Genomic DNA, 13,652 nt, shown 5'->3' on the forward strand with positions numbered 1-13,652 from the left:
ACCACTCTTTAGTCTTTGCCACCCTCTTCCTTCTAGCGGCCGGCGGTAGTGGACTTTGGTACACGAAGCTGGTAAAAACGTTAAGCTAAAGCCACGCCCACTCCGCACGAATGTACTCACCTCTTTCTCCCCCTCCCCCCCAAACAGCCTTTCTCGCCTGACACCAATCGTGACGTTCGTTGCTGCTGGGCGCCTGTCAGGCCAATGGGAGGACGGATTGTTGGTGCGCGGCTTCTGCATGCCGCACCCTGGTGGTTGTTGTGGATGGCGGTGGAGTGATGGGAGGAGGGGGGCGGGGCAGCAGGGTAGCAGAAGAGTCTGAGAGGAGAGAAGCTTAGAGGGTAGCGGTACAGCTCGGGAGCCGCTGGAGCTGAATCTGGAGAGTGCGCCCTTCTTGTCCTCCGGCGGAGCTGGAGAGCTGTGGTGTGCTTGCTACCCTTCGCCTCCCTGACGGTAAGAGGCGGCCGTTTGGGATTCTCGCAGAGCTGCGGCAGGTGTATGATTTTCTGGGTTTGGGGAGTCGGCTGGGTAACGGGCAAGAGGTGTACTGGAAAGACCTGAGAGGAAGTGCAAGAACTGTTATTGTGGCTGTTATGGATTATGGACCTCGTTTAACTAAGCGCTTCCTGTTCTATTACTGTCTTTATTTGGGGGGGGGGGGGGGGGGAGAGAGAGAGAGAGAAAAAAAGGCCCGATTCACTGTGATCTGCATTGGCTGCTCCAACTTAGCTCCCGATGCGGAGGGTCAGTTTCAGTATTGTGGGATGTGTGTGTATATGATACAGGAGCAGCGAATATTTTATTTTACCATTAATGCTAAACTGTTCGGATTTATTATTTTGGCAACAAATGGAAAATTGTCATGCCAATAAAGTTATCAGAATATAACGGCAGATAAAGATGGCAAGGCCTGTGGCTGCTGCTGCCCATTTTGCTTTTCCGCTGCTACTTAGTAGCGCATCTAATTCTGTTTTCCTTCTTCCCTGTTTGACATAATGTTCCACTGATTTCCCTAAATGATAGTATGCTGATCGAATTATGTTATGAGAAAGAGAAATAGATGGAAATCTTCCTTGAGTAGTTTAGCTGCATGCTAGTGTATAGGGGATGATTCTGGTGGTTTAATACCTTCTAATGGCATATCTGTTACATCAGTGTTTCCCAAGTCCAGTCCCGGAGTACACCTTGCCAATCAGGTTTTCAGGATATCCACAATGAATATGCATGGAGGTTTGCATATAATGGAGGCAGTGTATGCAAATCAAGTTCATTAAGTTTCATTGTGGGTATCCTGAAAACCTGACTAGCAAGGAATACTCAGCTAGATTGTAAGCTCTTTGAGCAGGGACTGTCTTTTTGTGTATGGTGTACAGCGCTGCAATGCCTTGTAGCGCTATAGAAATAAGTAGTAGTAGGACTGGACTTGGGAAACACTGTTACATGATTATTTTATTTGTTTTATATTTATGGTAATGGTAGTGGTACTTATATACTTCCACCTCTCATATACAGGTTCAAAATGGATAGCATAAGATCCAAATACAGTCTTACAAAATCAGTTACCTTAAATGTGTGTATATTTATAAAAATTGTTTCCAATTCAGCAGAGAAATAAGGAATGCCGGAAGCTTTGTGAAAATAAAGATCTTTATAGTGTGAAAGACCAAACAGGTTTTTTTTTTGCTTCCATTTTAGAAAATCAGTTTATAGCTGTGTATATGGTAACCTTCAAATGGACACTCTGGGTCTGATGAGACAGGCAGAGCTCCGGAGTCTCAATGCGTGCATAAGACGATTTTGCAGGGAGGAAGTTTTTAGATTTGTTAGGAACTGGGCAACATTCTGGGGAAGGAGGAGCCTATTCCAAAAGGATGGGCTCCACCTTAACCAGGGTGGGACCAGGCTGCTGGCATCAGCATTTAAAAAAAGAGAGAGAGAAAATTTTAAACTAGAAACTGGGGGAAGGCTGATAGTAATTCAAAAGTCCATGGTTCGGAATAAAGGATATCGCCAAAACAGGGAAGATAGGGTATCCCAATAGGTTGCAAAAGAGACCATAGTAGATCAGGTGTCCTTAAATAAAAATACAAATCGGACAAAAGATTGCAAATTAATACAGTCAAGTACCAAGCATGATGTAAATAGGAACAACAAACATAGATTGAATTATCTATATGTGAATGCCAGAAGCCTAAGAAATAAGACGGGAGAGTTAGAATATATTGCACTAAATGAAAACTTAGATATAATAGGCATCTCTGAGATCTGGTGGAAGGAGGATAACCAGTGGGACACTGTCATACTGGGGTACAAATTATATCGTAGTGATAGGGTGGATCATATCAGTAGAGGGGGTAGTATTGTATGTTAAGGAGGGCCTTGAATCAAATAGACTAAAAATTCTGCAGGACAGAAAACACATCTTGGAATCCCTATGGATTGAATTTCTATGTATAAAGGGGAAAAGGGTAGAGAGAACTTGGTTAGGATGAACAGACAGATGTAGAAATGTTATCAGAAGTTAAGGAGGCAAACAAACTAGGCAACACAATAATAATGGGTGATTTCAGTTACCCCGATTTTGACTGGGTAAATGTAACATCAGGGCATGCTAGGGAGGTAAAATTCCTTGACGAAATCAAGGACTGCTTTATGGAACAGCTGGAGGAGTGGCCTAGTGGTTAGGGTGGTGGACTTTGGTCCTGGGGAACTGAGGAACTGAGTTCGATTCCCACTTCAGGCACAGGCAGCTCCTTGTGACTCTGGGCAAATCACTTAACCCTCCATTGCCCCATGTAAGCCGCATTGAGCCTGCCATGAGTGGGAAAGCGCGGGGTACAAATGTAACAAAATAAAAAATACAGGAGCCGACAAGAGAAGGAAAAATTCTAGACCTAGTCCTTAGTGGAACATATGATCTCGTGCAGGAGGTAATGGAGATGGGGCCGCTTGATAACTGTGATCGTAATATGATCAGATTTGTTATTAAGTATACACAGGAAATACAGTATGTTAGTGTTTAACTTTCAAAAAGGAGACTATGATAAAGTGAGGAGAATGGTGAAAAAAAAAACTTAGAGGAGCGCCTGCGAGGGTCAAAAATTTACATCAGGCGTGGATGCTGTTCAAAAATACCATCCTGGAAGCCCAGGCCAAATATATTCCGTGTATTAAAAAGGAGGGAGGAAGACCAAACGACAGGCGGTGTGGTTAAAAAGTAAGGTGAAGGAAGCTATTAGCGCTAAAAGAAAATCCTTCAGAAAATGGAAGAAGGAACCGACTGAAAATAAGAAACAGCATAAGGAATGTCAAGTCAAATGCAAAGTACTGATAAGGAAGGCTAAGACGGACTTTGAAAAAAAGATTGTGTTGGAGGCAAAAACACATAGTAAAATTATTTTTAGGTATATTAAAAGCAGGAAGCCGGCAAAAGAATCAGTTGGACCACTAGATGACTGACGGGTAAAATGGCAATCAGGGAAGACAAAGCCGTAGCGGAGAGATTAAATGAATTCTTTGCTTCGATCTTCACCGAGGAAGATTTGGGTGGGATACCGGTGCCAGAAATGGTATTCGAAGCTGATGAGTCGGAGAAACTTAATGAATTCTCTGTAAAACTGGAGGTTGTAATGGGGCAGTTCTACAAACGGAAGAGTAGCAAATCTCCTGGACCGGATGGTATTCATCACAGAGTACTGATAGAACTGAAAAATTAGCTTGTGGAGCTATTGTTAGTAATATGTAATTTATCCTTAAAATTGAGCGTGGTACCGGAAGATTGGAGGGTGGCCAATGTAACGCCGATTTTTAAAAAAGGTTCCAGAGGAGATCCGGAAAATTATAGACCGGTGAGTCTGATGTCGGTGCCGGGCAAAATGGTAGAAACTATTATTAAGAACAAAATTACAGAGCATATTCAAAAGCATGGATTAATGAGACAGTCAACATGGATTTAGTGAAGGGAAATCTTGCCTCACCAATCTACTACATTTCTTTGAAGGGGTGAACAAACATGTGGATAAAGGTGAGATGGTTGATATTGTGTATCTGGATTTTCAGAAGGTGTTTGACAAAGTACCTCATGAAAGACTCCAGAGGAAATAGGAGAGTCATGGGATAGGAGTTAGTGTTCTATTGTGGATTAAAAACTGGTTAAAAGATAGAAAACAGAGTATTTATTTATTGCACTTTTATCCCACATTTTCCCACCTATTTGCAGGCTCAATGTGGCTTACAAATACCTGTAATGGCAGCACCATTTCAGGGTACATAAATACAATTGGTGTTACAAAGATGACAAGAATAGTAAGCTTAACATATTGATCTAGTCAAACAGTTGTAGAAAAAAGACATTCGTAATCAGGGAGGCGTGGTGGTGTGTTGTAGTTAGTTATGGATTTTCGTGGTAAGCTTTGGTGAAGAGAGAGGTTTTCAATGATTTGCGAAAGTTAATTATTTCGTTAATTGTTTTTAGGTGTTTTGGGAGTGCATTCCACAACTGCGTGGTCACGTAAGAAAAGCTGGATGCATGTGTTAGTTTGTATTTTAATCCTTTGCAACTGGGGAAGTGCAGATGAAGAAAAGTACGGGCAAATCTTTTGGCATTTCTGGATGGGAGGTCCACTAGATCAAGCATGTATGACGGGGCGTCTCTGTAAATGATTTTATGGACTATCGTGCAGATTTTGAACGTGATACGTTCTTTAAGAGGGAGCCAGTGTAGTTTCTCTCTTTGGGGTTTTGCGTTTTCATATTTTGTTTTTCCAAAGATAAGTCTGGCTGCAGTGTTTTGGGCAGTTTGAAGCTTCTTGATAATCTGTTCTTTACATCCAACGTAAAGTGCATTGCAGTAGTCCAAGTGACTTAGTACCATCGATTGTACCAGGTTTCGAAAAATGGCTCTTGGGAAGAAAGGTTTTACATGGAGTGGAACATTTTCTTGGTTGTATTCTTCACGTGGTTTTCAAGTGTGAGATGTCGATCTATGGTAACTCCCAGAATTTTCAGCGTATTGGAGACGGGGAGGGAAAAGTTTGAGGTGGTTATGGTGGGGAAGTTATTTGTGTTATGTTGTGAGGTAAGTATAAGGCATTGTGTTTTTTCTGCGTTGAGTTTTAGCTGAAATGCATCCGCCCAGGAGTACATGATTTGGAAGCTTTGGTTGATTTCGTTGGTGATTTACATAGTAACATAGTAACATAGTAGATGACGGCAGAAAAAGACCTGCATGGTCCATCCAGTCTGCCCAACAAGATAACTCATATTTGCTGCTTTTTGTGTATACCCTACTTTGATTTGTACCTATGCTCTTCAGGGCACAGACCGTATAAGTCTGCCCTGCACTATCCCTGCCTCCCAACCACCAGCCCCACCTCCCAACCACTGGCTCTGGCACAGGCACAGACCGTATAAGTCTGCCCAGCACTATCCTCACCTCCCCAGCCCTGCCTCCCAACCCCGGCTCTGACACAGACCGTACAAGTCTGTCCAGCACTATCCCCGCCTCCCAACCACCAGTCCCGCTTCCCACCACCGGCTCTGGCACAGACCGTATAAGTCTGCCCAGCCCTATCCCCGCCTCCCAACCTCCAGCCCCGCCTCCCGATCTTGACTAAGCTCCTGAGGATCCATTCCTTCGGCACAGGATTCCTTTATGCTTATCCCACGCATGTTTGAATTCCGTTACCGTTTTCATTTCCACCACCTCCTGCGGGAGGGCATTCCAAGCATCCACTACTCTCTCCGTGAAAAAATACTTCCTGACATTTTTCTTGAGTCTGCCCCCCTTCAATCTCATTTCATGTCCTCTCGTTCTACCACCTTCCCATCTCCGGAAAAGATTTGTTTGCGGATTAATACCTTTCAAATATTTGAACGTCTGTATCATATCACCCCTGTTTCTCCTTTCCTCCAGAGTATACATGTTTAGTTCAGCAAGTCTCTCCTCATACGTCTTGTAACGCAAATCCCATACCATTTTCGTAGCTTTTCTTTGCACCGCTTCAATTCTTTTTACATCCTTAACAAGATACGGCCTCCAAAACTGAACACAATACTCCAGGTGGGGTCTCACCAACGACTTATACAGGGGCATCAACACCCCCTTTCTTCTGCTGGTCACACCTCTCTTTATACAGCCTAACAACCTTCTAGCTACTGCCACCGCCTTGTCACACTGTTTCGTCGCCTTCAAATCCTCAGATACTATCACCCCAAGATCCCTCTCTCCGCCCGTACCTATCAGACTCTCCCCACCTAACACATACGTCTCCCGTGGATTTCTACTTCCTAAGTGCATCACTTTGCATTTCTTCACATTGAATTTTAATTGCCAAACCTTAGACCATTCTTCTAGCTTCCGTATGTCCTTTTTCATGTTTTCCACTCCCTCCGGGGTGTCCACTCTGTTACAGATCTTAGTATCATCCGCAAATAGGCAAACTTTACCTTCTAACCCTTCAGCAATGTCACTCACAAATATATTGAACAGAATCGGCCCCAGCACCGATCCTTGAGGCACTCCACTACTTACCTTTCGCTCCTCCGAGCGAATTCCATTTACCACCACCCTCTGGCGTCTGTCCGTCAACCAGTTCCTAATCCAGTTCACCACTTCGGGTCCTATCTTCAGCCCCTCCAGTTTATTTAAGAGCCTCCTGTGGGGAACCGTGTCAAAAGCTTTGCTGAAATCTAAGTAGATTACGTCCATATTTCCTTTAGATCGCGTTTGAACGGGATGTAGATCGTAACATCATCTGCATATATGTATGGATTGAGGTTTTGATTATCTAGCAGCTTAGCTAGAGGTGTCATTAGGTTAAAGAGGGTTGGTGAGAGGGGTGATCCTTGGGGAACTCCACATTCAGGTGACCATGGGGCTGATGTCGTTGCTTTAGTTGTTACTTGGTAAGATCTCGTCACGAATCCTCTGAACCAGTTAAGAACGTTTCTTCCAATTCCAAAGTATTCCAGAATGTGTATAAGTATTCTATGGTTGACCATGTCGAAGGCACTGAACATGTCAAATTGTAGAAGAAGTATGTTGTTGCCAATTGCAATTGTTTGTTTGAACTTATTCATTAAAGTTACCAATACTGTTTCGGTGCTGTAGTTTGATCTAAATCCTGATTGAGATTCATGCAGAATTGAGTGTTTGTTTAGGTAGTTAGTGAGCTGTTCGTCACTACGCTTTCCATGAGTTTGGTTGTCAGCGGGATCGATGCTACTGGGCGATAGTTGGTTAGGTCACTTGTAGATTTCTTTGCATCTTTAGGTAGAGGAGTAAGTAGGGTTAAATGGTCAGTATTCTCAATGGAGAAGGGTAGTTAGTGGGGTCCCGCAGGGGTCTGTGCTGGGACCGCTGCTTTTTAACATATTTATAAATGACCTAGAGATGGGAGCAACTAGTGAGGTAATTAAATTCGCAGATGACACAAAATTATTCAGGGTCGTCAAGTCGCAGGAGGAGTGTGAAAGATTACAGGAGGACCTCGTGAGACTGGGGGATTGGGCGTCCAAGTGGCAGATGAAGTTCAATGTTGACAAATGCAAAGTGATGCATGTGGGTAAGAGGAACCCAAATTACAGCTATGTCATGCAAGGTTCCGCGTTAGGAGTCACGGACCTAGAAAGGGATCTGGGAGTCATCGTAGATAAGACGTTAAAAACTTCTGCTCAGTGTGCTGCGGCGGCTAAGAAAGTGCACAGAATGTTGGGTATTATTAGGAAAGGGATGGAAAACAAACACAAGGATGTTATAATGCCATTGTATCGCTCCATGATGCGACCGCACCTCGAATATTGTGTCCAATTCTGGTCGCCACATCTCAAAAAAGATATAAAGGAATTAGAGAAGGGCGACAAAAATGATAAAAGGGATGGAACGACTTCCCTATGAGGAAAGGCTGAGAAGGTTAGGGCTCTTCAGCTTGGAGAAAAGGCGGCTGAGGGGTGATATGATAGAAGTCTACAAGATAATGAGCGGAGTAGAGCGGACAGATGTGAAGTATTTGTTTACACTTTCAAACAACAATAGAATCAGGGGACACAAGATGAAGCTAGAATATGGTAGATTTAAAACAAACAGGAGAGAGTTTTTCTTTACTCAACGTGTAGTTGGACTCTGGAACTCGTTGCCGGAAAATGTAGTGACAGCAGCTTGCCTTACGGAGTTTAAAGGGGCTTTGGACAGATTCCTGAGGGAAATGTCCATTGAACATTATTAAAAATTAAATTTTGGGGGGGGGGGGGGGGGTGTTTGCCGGGTTCTTGAAGCCTGGATTGGCCGCTGTCGGAGATAGGATGCGGGGCTTGATGGACCATTGGTCTTTTCCTAGTATAGCGGTGCTTATGTTCTTATGTTCTTTATATTGCTCCATGGTGCGACTGCACCTTGAATATTGTGTTCAATTCTGGTCGCTGTATCTCAAAAAAGATACAGTGGAATTAGAAAAAGTACAGAGAAGGGCGACGAAAATGATAAAGGGGATGGGACGACTTCCCTATGAGGAAAGGCTAAAGCGGCTAGGGCTCTTCTGCTTGAAGAAAAGGCGGCTGAGGGGAGATATGATAGAGGTCTATAAAATAATGAGTGGAGTGGAACGGGTAGATGTGAAGCATCTGTTTACACTTTCCAAAAATACTAGGACTAGGGGGCATGCAATGAAGCTACAATGTAGTAAATTTAAAACAAATCGGAGAAAATGTTTCTTCACTCAGTGTGTAATTAAACTCTGGAATTCGTTGCCAGAGAATGTGGTAAAGGCGGTTAGCTTAGCGGAGTTTTAAAAAGTTTGGATGGCTCCCTGAAGGACTTATTAAATGGACTCGGGGAAAATCCACTATTTCTGGGATAAGCAGTATAAAATGTTTTGTACTTTTTTGGGAACTTGCCAGTTATTTGTGACCCGGATTGGCCACTGTTGGAAACAGGATGCTGGTCTTGATGGACCTTTGGTCTTTCCCAGTGTGGCAATACTTATAATGCATTGAAGGCCATGATTGAGAAGTGGATTCGGGACCAGATTTTCTCAGCGAATCTTTTGGTGATGCGTAGTTCTCCATTGTCACTGTAGGTGCATTCCACTCGTGCTGTTCCAGATTCTTGGGTGGAGGTCTGGGCTTTCTCCCTGTAGATCTGTAGCAAGGCTACTTGGGCATCCCTGCATATCTTCTCTAGACATTACAGTTTAAATGTGGCAGCATGGTTGGTTGCCAGTGTTGGGGCGGCTGTCCTGACTGTAGGGGTGGCGAGCTCTGGAATGAGGGGGCATACGCAGTGGCGTACCAAGGGGGGGGGGCGGTGGGGGTGGTCCGCCCCGGGTGCACGCCGCTGGGGGGGTGCCGCGCGCCAGTCAGTGTCGTTGGTTTCCATGCTCCCTCTGCCCCGGAACAGGAAGTAACCTGTTCCGGGGCAGAGGGAGCATGGAAACCAACGACGCTGACCGGCATGAGGCACTCCCCCAGCGGCGTGCACCTGGGGGGGGGGGGGGTTCTTTCGCCGGGGTGGGGGGGGTGTCCATTCGCCGGGGGGGGGGGGGTCACGCTGCACGGGGGAGGCGCTGCACCCGGGGGGGGGGGGGGGGCGGGGCGCATCTATGATCCGCCCCGGGTGTCAGCGCCCCTCGGAACGCCACTGGGCATACGACAAAGTTGAGAGGAAATAGGCTTAGGAGCAACCTGAGGAAGTATTATTTCACAGAAAGGGTGGTGGAGGCGTGGAATGGCCTCCCGGTGGAGGTGGTGGAGTCGAGGACTGTTCCAGAGTTTAAAAAGACATGGGATAAGCATGTGGGATTGCTTAGGAACAGGAAGAATTAGGGGTTACAGAGGATGGGCAGACTGGATGGATCATATGGCCTTTATCTGCCGTCATGTTTCTATGTTTATTTCTTCCCTCTTTAGGAACTGCTTTTGTTCATCCCATCGGTTTCTAGATTCATCTGCTGCTACTCTAAAGAAGGTAAAATTGTCTTACCTAATAAATTTCATTCCTTTTGTGCAGCAGGCAAATCCAGGATCTTGCTCTGGTGCTGCTGTTTTCTTGCCTTTTGGGGTCTCTGTTCTAGGTAGTACACATATTTTGGTTTACTGGATTCGGTATATCTGTGAGGAAGGTTGCCAGGGTTATATGGTCCTTTCTTCTGCTTTGGTACGAGACATACTGACTGAGGGATAAGCTGACCATCCTATGAGGCTGAGTTCAGTTCAGTGATTTCTTTCTCCATCTGCTGGTAGGTAGATATAATTGATCAGTTTCTGGATTCATCTGTTGCACTAAAGGATAGAAAATTATCAGATAAGGCATAATTTTACCTTCTCCAGTCCCCCGGGACCACTCTTGAGTCTAAAGAAACATTGAAAAAGTTTCAGCCAGTGGAGCCTCTAGAACTTCCCTAAGTTCTTTCAGTATCCTTGGATGTATGCCACCTGGCCCCATCACTTTGTCCACCTTTAGTTTAGCCACACAGTCCTCTGAAAATCGTTCAGGGACTACCACCTCTCCATTCCTATTTGTATATGTTTTCTGCTGTCGTGCTTCTGGTCCTTTAGCTGTGAACACAGAACAGAAACAATTCTCCTTATCTTTATCATCAACCTCTACATATTTCTCCTCTTCACCTTTGATTCTCACAATGCCACTTTTGCACTTCCTGCTATCATTAACTTCTTGCCCCCCCCCCCCCATTGTACGGTATTGGTTATTTTTTCTTCCATTTGCATCTTTGCTTTCCTGACTAGTCTACCAGCTTCTCTTAGCTTTTTTAGGTATTGTCACCTGTCTTCTTCTTTCTGCGATCTCTTGTAATTTATGAAGGCTACCCTCTTTTTCCTTTCAGCTATTACTTTTGAGAACCAAAACGGCTTCATTTCTCTCTTACTTTTATTTACTTTCCTTAGAAAAAAGGTTTGTTGCCATTACAATAGCTCCTTTCAGTTTTGGGATTTGTGCAGCAAGTCCTGGAGCAGGGGCTAGCTTCAAGTTCCCTGAGGATTCAGGTCATTGCTTTGTCCAGTTCTTGGTGGAAAATGAAGGGCACCTATCTGACCTTTCATAGAGAGGTGGCTCAATTTCCCAAAGGGGGTGGCAAATCTACATCCCCCCCCTTTTCGTCTTTTCTTCCCCTCATGGGGTCTGTCTGGTTCTTTGAGCCTCCGTTCTTGACCTCCATCAAAGACCTTACTCTCAAGACAGAGTTCCTGGTGGCTGTCACCTCTGGTCATAAGGTCTCTGAGCTGTAGGCCTTGTCCCATTGAGACCTCTATCTTTCCTTTTTGGAGAACTCTGTGTCCTTGCGTGTGGTTCCCTCCTTTATTGTTGAAAGTGGTTTCTCCATTCCATGGGAATCGGGAGATCTGCATGCCCTCCTTTGTGACAGAGGGTTGGACTCTTGTAGACTAGAGGCTCATCATGCTAAATGTCCGGAGGAGATAAATGAGTTTCATAAGAAGATAAGAATAGCCATGCTGGAGGAAGTGACGTCACTGACCGGGATGGCAGCTTAATAGCGTGGCTCCGCTTGTGCTAATAGAAATTAAAGCAATTCTCAAGATTTTGCCAAGATTGCCGAGGTCAGAGTGGTGGGGGAGAGGTCCTGGAGTCATGCTGCCGAAAAGAGTTTGGAAAGATTCTGATACACGGCGGAACAGAGTGAAACTGGATCCTGCGGGGCCAGGGCTGAAGGGAAACAAGATGGTGTCGGAACTGGCGAGCTAATTAAGTCAGATGTGGTGGGCTGGTTCCGGGACCTGAAAGCTAATCTGGCAGGGGTACGGAAGGATGTGCAAGACACACTGAAAGCTATTAAAGCCGAAATTGGAGAACTGAGGACCCGTATAAGCGAGGTGGAAGACTGAATTGGGACTCTTAAAACCGATATAGGAAAACTTCACAAAGCTGTGACCACGGACACTGCAGCAATACAGCAGCTTAAAGGGCAGTTGGAAGACCTGGAAAATAGGTCTCGGCGATGCAGTCTGAGATTTAAAGGGATTCCGGAAATGGACATCTTTAGCAATTGTGAGGCAGTAATACATGAATTGTGCTGGCATATATTTAACCCAGAGGGCGAGATCCAACAGCCGGAATTATGCATTCAGAGAGCACATCGAGCTGCAGGCCCCCAACGAGACTCTAACCCGAGAGACGTTGTGGTGTGTTTTGCAGATTACCCGACCAAAGAGCGGATTCTAACTAAAGCAAGGCAGCAGAAGGAGATCCTCTGGAAAAATTGTAAGATTGGAGTGTACCAGGACTTGGCATGGATTACATTACAAAAACACAGATCTTTTCGATAAGTCACGGAGTTTATGAGATCAAAGGGGATCCGTTACAGATGACTCCATTTGCGGTGTGGCTAACTGTGGAAAGGAAATCACGCAAAGCGAAGACCCCGGATGAAGCATGGTCAGCATTGAGCTCGTTGGGATGTATTTGGAATTCCTGAACAGGTAAAGCAACCGGTGGCCTCCATGACCCAGAGCGGATTCAGCATGGCAGCGAGTGGTCGATTGCGGGAAGAAATCATATAAACATGCATCCTGAGGAAATCCGATTATTGAGGACTATTTGGCGATCTTTTAGTTCACTGAGGACATTGAGCAGATAAGAAGCTTCCAGAGAGCGGCTCTACTATGCGGACTAGAAGCGGATAGGGGGGAGAGGGGGCGAGACTCTGGGGGGAATGTTGGGTCAGGGCGGAGTGGAGGTGGCGGGATTGGAACTATTATAGGGGACTGTGGATAATGTATGCATAAACTCGGGATTGGGGTTGGAAGTACTGGAGGATTGTATGGTAATAGTGGTGGAGATGTGTGTGGGGGGAAGCAGCAGGGGAGGGTTATATGGCGGGGGAATTTCGGGAATTGGTTTGGGAGAGTTCAAGCCTCCGGAAGAGTGAGTTGGCTCCTCTGGGATGGCTGATCTGACAGGGCAGAGATCAGCACAAGGATGGGGTAGGGAAAGGGCGGGTGGGGATGGGGGTAAGACGCAGAGGGGCGAATGATAACAAAAAAGGGGTCAATCAGGGGTTTACTATTGGGAGTCACTTAGGGCATGGAATAGGGGGACAAGGGGGAGGAATGGGGGGAGGGACGGGAGAATTGCTTTTGGTGGGAACTTGGAATGTTAACGGGCTCAATCAGGGGAAGCGTAGTAGGGTAATCAAAGAGTTGATTAGGCTGAAGTGGGATGTGACATTTCTGCAAGAAACGCACTTAAGGCTGCGAGATGCCCATATGTTATGACATAGGCCTTTCTGGGAAGTAGTGGTTCATCAGGGAGGGGGAACAAAGCGGGTGGGGGGAGTGTCTATTTTACTAAGGCAGAGTTGTGGGTTTGTAATTCAACAGGAGTTTCGGGACTCAAGTGGAAGATGTGTGGTTCTAAGAGGAGTACTGCAGAGCAAGGAACTTATACTGATTAATTTATATGCTCCGAATACGGGGCAGAGGGAATTTTTCCAAACTTTGTTAGGGGAGCTCCAGGGATCTATTAACATAGTAACATAGTAGATGACGGCAGAAAAAGACCTGCACGGTCCATCCAGTCTGCCCAACAAGATGAACTCGTGTATACCTTACCTTGATTTGTACCTGTCTTTTTCATTGCACAGACCGTATAACTCTGCCCAGCACTATCCCTTCCTCCCAAC

The 13,652-nt window shown here is 45.4% G+C and overlaps 1 protein-coding gene across 4 annotated transcripts in view; it reads left to right on the top strand.

The window, feature by feature from the left end:
- Positions 1–287: 287 nt before the first annotated feature.
- ADD1 (adducin 1) overlaps positions 288–13,652 on the top strand; it is a 293,072-nt gene continuing 279,707 nt past the window's right edge. The window contains exon 1 of one of the 4 annotated variants that reach the window (XM_030191131.1): positions 288–453. The gene's annotated coding sequence lies outside the window, so the exon portion shown is untranslated. The remainder of the gene's footprint in view (positions 454–13,652) is intronic. The other 3 variants (XM_030191128.1, XM_030191129.1, XM_030191130.1) reach the window with 3 other exon arrangements.

This window comes from Microcaecilia unicolor, chromosome 2, assembly GCF_901765095.1.
Source record: "Microcaecilia unicolor chromosome 2, aMicUni1.1, whole genome shotgun sequence".
NCBI classification, from domain to species: domain Eukaryota; kingdom Metazoa; phylum Chordata; class Amphibia; order Gymnophiona; family Siphonopidae; genus Microcaecilia; species Microcaecilia unicolor.